We start from the raw sequence: 10,757 nt of genomic DNA, 5'->3' as shown, positions 1-10,757 counted from the left end.
GAGCCCCCAGAAAGAAGATTCTGAAGTCAAATCTAAACACAAAAACAATCAAGACTGTACCTGCGACCCATCTCAACAGAGCAGTTTATACCAGAAAGCCTTCATTCCAGGACAAGCTTTAACTTATCAAATCAGTGACAATGCTTGGTCAGTTGGCAGTGGTTGCCAGGAGTGTTAGGAAGGAGTCTGATTCTGAGTCTACACTGATATGGAAGCCATAATGGATGGATGTGATGCCTGCTCTGAGCACAGGATTGGGGAGCAGAGGCTTATGAGCTATGTGACAACCCTTGTGTCTTCCCTAACAATGCTTGAGGCCACCCTTAATGCAGGCAAAGGTTTGGAAGTCTGGAGTAGCTTCGAGGATATAAAGGAAAGGCAGTGATGCTCCAAAGACAGATACAAAAGGAAAGGTGTAGCTATCCTTCATAATATGTTGGGCAAATTTCAGTGACTTCCTAACTACACAGAAACAGCCCAGGAGGGCCTGAAAAACTACCTGGAAAAAACTACAAGCAAAAATTCAGAACATTGGGAAATCTCAAGTAAGTCCACAAAGCCTGAGCTAAATAACAGGAGGAAGAGGAGGTACAAAAGTGTATGAGGTAAGATTAAAACAAATGCCCGATCTCATTTAAAAGAAGCAACAGTTTGGGGCTGGGAGGGTAGCCCAATGGTACAGCATTTACCTACCATAGGTGAGGTCCTGTGTTCAATCCCTAGCAGTAGGGGAAAAAACCAGCAGTTTACAAGCAGCCAAAATGGTCAAGAGCACAAAAGCCCTGAATGTCCCCTAATTTAATGGTTCTTCCAAAATCCAATGACCTTGATCTGACTTCTGAGGAGTTTTTTGTTTGTTTGTTTTTTGGTGGGACTGGGGCTTGAACTCAGGACTTTGATCTCTCAAAGCAGGCACTCTGCAGCTTGAGCCACACCTCCATTCCTTGATCTGACTTCTGAATGATGTCTCAACACATCTATTCTGAGAACTTTAGTTTCAAGAAGAATTGAGTAATAAAGAATAGAGTAGTTCTTCCTTCATGATAATGTGCAAAAGATGACCTTTGTAAGTGTCATGCAGAATAGAAATACCAAATCCCTGTTCCTGTTGGGCCTCTGCCCAACTCAGCATAAAACAGCAGAATTCAAAGCAGAAATAGTAGCCTCAAAGAAAGCCTTCTAAGTTAGGAAAAGTAATCCTAACGAACTGACGAGTCAGGAGAAATGTAAAAATTAAGAGTAATGGAAGGGGTTGAATGGACCAAAGGAAAGTAGACTCACAGCAGGGACACATTGAGAAACCCTTAGAACATTGACTTAAATATCAGGACAAGACTGTAAAATAGGTACAATGTGTGTATGTGGCAGGGTGGGGGAGGTACTTGTGGGAGGGCAGAGGGTAAATGAAGATTAAGGTGAGGGTATATAGTGGATGGACTTCAAATACTTATATGAAATAGAACAAAGAAACCTCTTACAATTGCTTTAAGTGGGGTGGGGAGGGGGTCCAGCAGGAGAGACAGTGGGGGTGATTAACCAATGTGCAATAAAAGCCAATTTGGAATTGTCATAATGAATCCCCCCTGTACAACGAATATATCCTAATTTTTTTAATGAAGAAAAATATTGAAAAAAATGTTTTGTTTTGTCAGGGGCAGGTGGCTGATGCCTGTAATCCTAGCTACTTGGGAGACTGAGATCAGGAGGGTTACACTTTAAGGCCAGCCTGGGCAAATAGTTCAAAAGATCCCCATCTCAAAATAAACAGGGCAAAATGGACTGGAGGCATGGTTCAAGCAGTAGTTTGCAGACACGGAGCCCTGAATTTAAATCCCAGTTCCATCAAAAAAAAAAGTTTTCTTTAAGAAAGTACAAGATTTTGCAGTCTGCTTTTCCTACCAGGACTGTCATTAAGGAAATTTTCCTGAGTGCGAGGACAGTTGCCCATGTGGCAGCCATGTTACTTGTACCTCTGGGAGTCCTCCATCCTGGAGAAAGTTTACAGCTCTCTTCCTAACCTTTCTGGAACAGTCTGTATTCCTTTGCATTTTTCCTCCATTTCACAATGGCTAAGGAGACTGGAAAGCATCTGTGACTTTTCCAAACTTTATGGCAAACATTACCAAAAAAGGTAATGAAAAGACATAGGTTTTATCATTAAACCTACATTGGTTTTTAAGGAATATATATTTCAAAACTTTTCTCTGGTGTAGAATTAATATACTCCTTTAGGAAAATACAGAGAAGCATTCAGAAGAAATTAGAAATTACTCATAAACCCACCACCAGAGATAACCACTGCTCACACTGGTCAGCCTAACGTCCTTCTTTGGCTGATGGGCAACTGGTGGTTCTTGTTATGTGCTGTGGGAGACAGGCATGTTAGGAAGGTGCTTGTAGGGTCTCTGCTGGGTTTTCACCAGGAGCAGTTCTGGCAAGTGTTGGGATGGGATGGGAGGATGAAAGTGGTGGTTACCATAATGCGGAGAAGAGGGCTAATGGTGTAAATTAAATACACTATGACCATCGAGGCAGTAACACTAACAATTGGTGAAGATTAGCCTTCTCTGATGAGTCATTGCAAGAGCTAGGTATTTTGCTGACTAGAACCACTGTCTTTCATGGTTTGAGAATAATTATCTTTCAAAGAAAGCCTAGTTTTTTCATTTGTAGAGTGAGGAGACCACTGATCAATTACACCAGATCAATTGTGCAAAGTCCCTTGGCATCCAGCATGGAAACAATTATTTCAAAGCCCACTTCCTGCCGCATCCAGTGAGGTTTTGCTACCAGTAATTTTAAGTACTAACTTAGGACTCTATCCTGTGCCCCCACTGCTAGACAAAGTTTCTCTAGGTAGGCAATAACCACTTTGACACGTGGGGATGATGAGGGAATATGGAGGAAGAAGTGAAAATTAGAAGCTGTCCTAAGATTAGCTCTATTCCTTCCTTCCTTCCCTCCCTCCCTCCCTCCCTCCTCCTTCCCTTCCTTCCTCCATCTCTCCTTCCCTCCTTCTCTCCCTCCCTCCCTCCCTCCCTATCTCCCTCCTTTCTTCCTTTCTTTTTTTGTTTTTCTGAGGCAGGGTCTCACTATGTAGCCCTAGCTGGTGCTTCCACCTCTCAAATTCTGAGATTACAAACATGTTCCCCCTCTATTTCTGATCACTGAAATACTCTGGAATTCTCTGCTCAGCTCTGAGGAGATGTGATCAAGGGAAGAAATTGTCAGAATGGTGCAAGCCCTTCAGGAAAAATGGTCGACAAAACTGACCAGGGCAATGAAGAAGCGTTTCATAGAAAGTCTGATCTTTTGCAGTTAGTGACTACTCAAAATTGAAACTCTACTGTCACTAACTACCATAAACATCTGAGTTGGGTTGGAGCTGTCTGTGGGCAGCCAAATTGGCCACAAGACTTTCAGGACGCAGAGAACTGAATGGAAGAGCCAACAGAGTGCAGTCTGTTCCTCACTCTCTAGCCATGAGGACTTAGGCATTCTCTGCCTGAGGCTTCGTCAACCTTGGCACTGTTGACACTGCAGGCTGGAGAATTCTTGCCGTGTGCTGTATTCCTGAGGGTATCCAACAACATTCTTTGCCTCTACTAACCAGATGCCAGTGGCAACCTCCTCCTCTCGGGTGTGACAACCCAAAAATTTCTCTGCACTTTGCCATCCCACATTGTCTCCTTAGGGACAAAGTCACCCCATTCCTGCCTTATAACTCATTCCTGAGTTATCATGAAGGAAGACTAACCAGAGGCTCTCTCACATTCATGTTCCCTGTAGAGGGAGAGATGATTTAAGGACAGTCTCTCTGTTGTTGCTCTTGGCCGGGGGAGTAGTGAAACTCACTAATCATCAAGACCCAGGTAACATTTGGTTCACTTTTCCTTGAATGTGTTATTAAGCTTGCCCTTTGGCTCTATTGACAAGTTTCTTCACCACTAATCTGACTCAAACTCTTGGGGCATCTGAAATTTCTCTGTGATACTTTCCTGTCTTCCTCAGTTTCAGAAGGGTTCTCTGAACTGTGGTCTGTCACCTGCAGAGTGGGGTGGTATCATTCAAATGTTTAGTGTAGGAGGAATTCAGACTGGCCATCTAGAGATGCCCAGTGCTCACCTCCCCCTCCTCAAAGAACAAAAGTAACAGGTGCATAGCTGCATTTTGAGGTAAGGTGACTGGGAAAACAATGGAAATCAGCAAGAAAGAAACTGGAGCCATGTAAGACTAAGAGACCTGGGAATCAGCATGATAAGACAAACAGAATACTCCAGGGTCTGTACCCAAGCTCTCTCCCCTTTCCAGGGGAGGAAGGGTGAAAGGGAGCTCCAGAAAACTCCATCAAGCAGATGTTGCCAATCCTGGCTACCAGAAAGTTTCACAATCCTCACAGGCTTGCAGCCCATGAGATAACCCTGAAATCTGCACAGTAGCCTTACTTTGAAAAAGGATATCACATCATCTCCCAGTGAACCCGCAGGGTGCTAAACAGGAGCTGTTTTGAGAAGAGACCTATTGTTTGAGTTTTGGCTGCTCTAGAAGTCAGAAACCCCTACATATTCCCTTTGCTGGTATTCTATAGCCATTTCACTGCACTAGTTTGGGGGCAGGGCAGCTGCTTCTTGACCCAACTTGGCCCTCTGTGACCTAATACCAATGAATAACATGCACTATGGGGACAGGGGTTGCAGCATGGAGGAGAAATGAGAGGGCATTGTTGTCCAGAACCAGGAGATCAGGGTTGCTTACCCTCTTAGACCAATGCATGCCTAGCAATGCATGAGCTTGCTACAATGCCAGGACAGAAGGCAGGCATCACATGGTTCCTGCTGCTTTACCCCATGCTGTCCTCAAACCTCTGTTACTGACGGGGCAGGGAGGGGTGTGCTGAGGGGATCTGGAGCAATGCCATGGCTCTAGCCATCACCCCACCTTCAGGTATGCATAGCCAAAAGGGGGCCAGAGAGATGTGCCCATCCATCTCCGGTTGTGGCCACTCTGGGCAGAGGAATGAATCTGCAACTTGGGTCAGCGCCACTGGCTGGGTGAAGGTCAAGTGCTTCAGGCCCCTTACTACTGCTGGGGCTGCCACTGCACAAGCCCATGCTAGTTGCAGACCAAGCATCAAGAGTATGTGAGGATGCACAGGAAATCAATGTGAGTCAATGCCCTGTATAGCTATCCTTATCTCAACCAGCAAAACCCCTTGTTCCTTCCTATTATTGCTTATACTCTCTCTACAACAAAATTAGAAATAAGGGCAAAATAGTTTCTGCTGGGTATTGAGGGGGGGAGCGGGAGGGGGTGGAGTGGGTGGTAAGGGAGGGGGTGGGGGCAGGGGGGAGAAATAAACCAAGCCTTGTATGCACATATGAATAATAAAAGAAAAATGAAAAAAAAAAAAAAGAGTATGTGAGGAAACACTCATTGCCTGATTATGGCCACCACTTCCATTGTAGGAGTAGCCACACAGCACCCCATAGCCACTGCTGTCTGTTCCATGCCTCCCTGAGCACCCAGAGTGTCTCCACTCTTCCATGGCCCTTAGAGACCATAAGCCTCTCCAACTTTGCTATAGTAGGCACTATGCACGGTCATTAACAGAGCCAAAGAAGCTATAGGGACTCTCTAGGGAGTCCAGCCAGAACCAAAGCCAACATTACACAATGAACTGACACTCCAAAACACATCTTCAGGAGAAAGGAACTTAGCCAAGAAGGGCACGCCATTAAAGTGGTACAGATATCTGACACACAAGGTGGACACACCTCAACATAGAAGCACAAGAAATAAAAAATATGTGACCTCCAAAAGACTATAATTTCCAGCAACAGATTCCAAAGAAATGGAAATGGCTGAAGTACCTGATAAAGTATTTAAATGAATGATTTTATATATATATATATATATATATATATATATATATATATATTAAGCTCATTGAGAGCCAGGCATGATGACAATATCTGTAATCCCAGCATTTTCAAGGTTAAGGAAGGAGGATAACAAGTTCAAGGCCAGCCTGGGCTACATAGTGAGAGCCTGTCTCTTAAAAAAAAGGCTCACTAGTCCCTGGTGGCTTGGGAGACTGAGATAAGGAGGATTGTGGTTCAAGGCCAGCTTAGGCAAATAGTTCATGAAACTCCATCTCCAAAATAACCAGTGCAAAATAGTGGTAGAGCACCTGCCTTGCAATTACAAAGCCCTGAGTTCAAACTCCAGTCCCAACAAAATAAAACAAAAACAAAAAGGCTCAAAGAGATTCATGAGATTGCAGCTAAATAGTTAAATGAAATTAAGAGAACAGCACAAGGTAGGAATGAGAAATTTAGCAAAATGTCAATTTAAAAAAAAAAACAATATTGGAAATGAGTTGAATATGTCAAATTAAGAATATAGTTGAAACCTTCAAAAATAGACTAGATCAAGCAGGAGAAAAAAATATCTGAACTTAAAGACAGGCTTTTTGAAATACCTCACTGAAACAAAAAGAAAAAGGGGCTGGTGGAGTGACTCAAGTGGTAGAGGGCCTGCCTGGCAAGTGTGAGACCCTGAGTTCAAACCCCAGTACCACTAAAAAAATAAATAAATAATGCTTGAGACAAAAAAGGGGGAAGAATTAAGAGAATATCCAAGACCTATGGGACACCATTAAATAAACAAATTTTCATGTTTTGGAATACCCTAAGATGAGAAAAAAGCTAAGGGCAGAGAAAAACATGTTCAGTGAAATAGGATTTTTTTTTTTTTTGACAATACTGAGGCTTGAACTCAAGGCCTTCTTCTGCTTGCTAGCCAAGTACTTACCACTTGAGCCACACCTCCAGCTCAATGAAATAACAGCAGAAAACTCCCCCAATCTTGTGAAAGATATGGGCATTCATATGCAGGATTGTAGCACACCAAATAGACATGACCAGAAAACATCTTCACCACAGTGTATTTTATCATCAAATGGCCAAAGCACACAATAAAGAATTATAAAATCTTCAGAAAAACATCAACTCACAGTTTAAGATATACTATGGACTAATAGAAGATTTCTCAGCAAAAAATGCTTCAGGCCAGGAAGAAATGGCATGATATATTCTAAGTCTTGCAAAAAAGTTGCCATCCAGGATTACTATACACAGCAAGGCTATCCGTCAAAACATGAAGGGAATAAAGTTATTCCAAGACAAATAAAAAGTGAGGAAGGTCATGTCCACTATAATAACATTTGAAAAAATGCTTAAGAAAAAAACAACTACCATCATGAAATCATGTGAAAGTTTAATTCTCACTAGAAGAGTAGATAATACAAAGAAGTACAGAAAAGAACCAAACATTGTCAACAACCATCAAGCCACAAAGATGAACAAAAGAAGAAAAAACCAACTCTTCAAATGACAACAAAATATCATGAAGAAGTGCTTACCTATAGATAATAAACATGAATGTAAAAGTAAAAGAGATGAATTGGCTAAGCATGTTTAAAAAATGAGACCAAACGATACTCTGTCTACCACAAAATTATTCCCAAGTAAAGACACACAAAGACTCAAGTGTAAGGGATGGAAAGTGATATTCCAAGCAGATGGACACCTAAAGCAAGTTGGAGGAGCTGTACTGACAAAATAGATTTTAACACAAACGCTGGCACTATAGAATGACCAAGGAACCAATTTAAGAAGAAGATATAGATTTTAAACCCATATGCACCTAACATCAGAGCACCCAATTTATAGACACTATTAGACCTACAGGGAGAGGCAGTCTTCACTATAGTAACAGTAGGGATTTCAATATCTCACTTTTATCAATGGACAGATTATGCAGATAGAAAAAAAATCAACAGATTAATCTATACTGTAGATCAATGGACTCAACAGATACAAAACAGTCCATCCAACAGCTGAAGAATACTCATGCTTTTTGTCAGTGCACAGAGCATTCCCTGGAATAAACCATATATTAGGCCACAGAACAAGTCTTGACGAATTCAAAAAAGTTGAAAACATGTTTTGTATTCATTCTTTTTTTTTTTTTTTTTTTCATTTGGAGGTAATTGGGCTTGAAATCAGGGCCTCACACTTGCTAGGCAGGTGCTCTACCACTTGAGGCATTTTACCAGCCCTGAAAACATATTCTGTGTCTTTTCTGATCACAATGGAATAAAATCAACAACAAAAGTCAATTTTACCAATGCATTGAGAAGTGACTAGCATACTTGTGAATGAACAGTGAGTCACTGAAGAAGTCAACAGAACATTTCTTGAAATAAATGAAAATGGAAACACAACATACCAAGCTTGTAGATACAGCAAAAAGAACAGGAAAGGGAAGGTAAATAGCGCTAAGTGCCTAAAAACAGAAAAAGGCTGCCAAGTGTGCCTTGTGCAAGTTTGCTTACCCAGCATGTGTAAACAATGCAAAAAAAAAGAGAAAGATTTCAAATAAACAGGCCAGAGAGGCATTGTATGGATCAGAAAAGCAAGAACAAACCATGTGTATCCTTCCATTTATGCAAAATGAAGCAAATTAAAATTCAGGATAAACTCTTTCATTTTTTTAATACACAATGTAACAAAGCATACAAGGTTTTGACCTTGCTTTTTCCTTTTAACGGTGTATCTTGGAATATGCAACAATATGTCTTGAAATCTGTAGAGAACGTCCTCATTCTTTTCAACAGTTGCATGCTATTCCATTAAAGTGGTTATACCAGAACTTACTGAGTCTGCTGCTGTTGATGAATATTTGTGTGGGGAAGAGTCTTTTTCTCCCTTTTCTTTTTATTTATTTTTGCCATTCAAAGTATGCTGCAATAGATGAAATTGTATACTCGCATTTCCACACAGGTGCCAGGATATCTGCAGGATGTATCTCAAAAGCGGGGTTGTTAGAGCAAAGACTAAAGCCATGTGTAATTTTGATAGACATGGTTTCCCTTCCTGGGTTTGCTCCACTTAGTACCCCCATCACTGTGTGCCACAGTGCCCACCCATCAGGCTGTGTGATAGAAGTTTTGGATTGTTGCTAATATGGGAGGTGAAACAGGCATTTTGCGTGGTTTTTACCTTGCATTTCTGTGATTACAAATAAGGCTGAATATGCTGAAGAGATTTTGAAAGGGATCCTGAAGGATATGAAAAAAATTTGAAATGAGCTTGTTTGTGGACTGGAGGTGTGACTCAAGTGGTAAAGCATTTGCCTTGAAAGCATGACACCTTAAATTCCATCTCTGCTATCACACACACACACACACATACACACACACAAAGAACTTGTGTAAGTCACAGATATACTCCAGGCTAGCTTTGAATTACATGCCACAGCAACAAAAGATTTCAATGAAAATTTTCACTAAAGTGAAAAGGGAGTCACCTGGGGAGCCCCACCCTACAACAACACGCATCAGAGCAGTAGTGTAGCAAGTACTGGTGTGTTGGAACAAAGCCTGACTTGAAGGCGGGTTCTTTTAACTCACTATTGCCCAACGCTGTGTCCTGGGCAGCCTTCTAAGCTCCTGACACCTCAGAGCTCAGGTCTCTTGTTTGTGAAATGAGGACAATAATACTTTTTACATTATCGCTTTGAGGATTAACTAACATAATGTCTATGAAGCATTTGCACACTTTTTCACACTTTACATGCCCAGTGAAAATCATCAGAATGCCTAAGCTTCTCCCTCAGCTTTTGTAGAAAACCTGCAGTATCTCAGGATGAATCTTCAACAGCTTACGGACTTCAGTTCCCCAGAGGGATGTTCTGCAGCTCCTTATGACCAGAGCAAGTGCAAATAGTTCCAAAGAGCTGGAAAACCAGTCCCTGGAAGACATAGGAAGAGCCCTGACTGACAGGGAGCTGACAAGCTCTTTACTCTCTTCAGAGAAAAGAGGAGAGCGATTGTGTCTGTTGTACTCACAACAAAATTATTACTGTCATGAAGTCCCACAAAGGAGTGTGAAGAGCAAGAACTCCCAGACTTTTAATTCTCACCCTCTATCAACCCAAAGAACCCTGTATCTCCAATTATTGTGTTTTATTTTATGCCAAGATAAACACAGGTACTCAGTGACCGATCAGAAGCCCCAAGGCTTAGCAGGACATGCTTAGATTTCCACAATAATTTTTTTCTTAGCAGGGCAAAAGAGAGCTAGGAAAAGACTCCCCAAGGGGACGTGTCACCTCTTCTGGTTAAGGAAAAGCTGCTGTGGAGATGGCTGGATAGTTTCTCTTTGTTTTGAACCTCAGAATCAAAGCTGGGAGTTGGCTCTGGTTTTAAAATCCATGCCATACTTTTACACAAACACCACAGGCAATTGTTTAACCCCCACTCCATCTCCCCTTTCCCCTCTGCCCCTCCACTTTGGAATGGTCTCCCTCTCTCATCCCATGATCTTGAAAAAACGTCTAATGGTCCACCAAGACAGGATCTCCATATTCCAACCAAGTCCTGACATCCAGGTCCAGTGCAGCTTTGACTCCTACTGGTATACTCCATGGCAAGGTCCATTTGACAGGACCAAGCAGTGGCTGTCAAAGTGCCATCTGGAGTCAAGGCCACTTACAGGCTGGCCACACCTGAACCATCAGCCCCACTCCCCATTCTACTTTACTGTCTGGACCAGGGTATCTTCCTACGTCCCTCTCTGAGTTCAGTCCTCTCCACTTAACCCAGCCACTGATTGAAGCTGACCTATGAATAATTGGGAGAGCCCTTTCCTAAGTGGAGGGCTCTTTTGTGCCCTTCAGGATCCACCAGTGTG

Source organism: Castor canadensis, chromosome 8 (genome assembly GCF_047511655.1).
Source record: "Castor canadensis chromosome 8, mCasCan1.hap1v2, whole genome shotgun sequence".
Taxonomy (NCBI): domain Eukaryota; kingdom Metazoa; phylum Chordata; class Mammalia; order Rodentia; family Castoridae; genus Castor; species Castor canadensis.
This window is presented reverse-complemented; position numbering follows the sequence as displayed.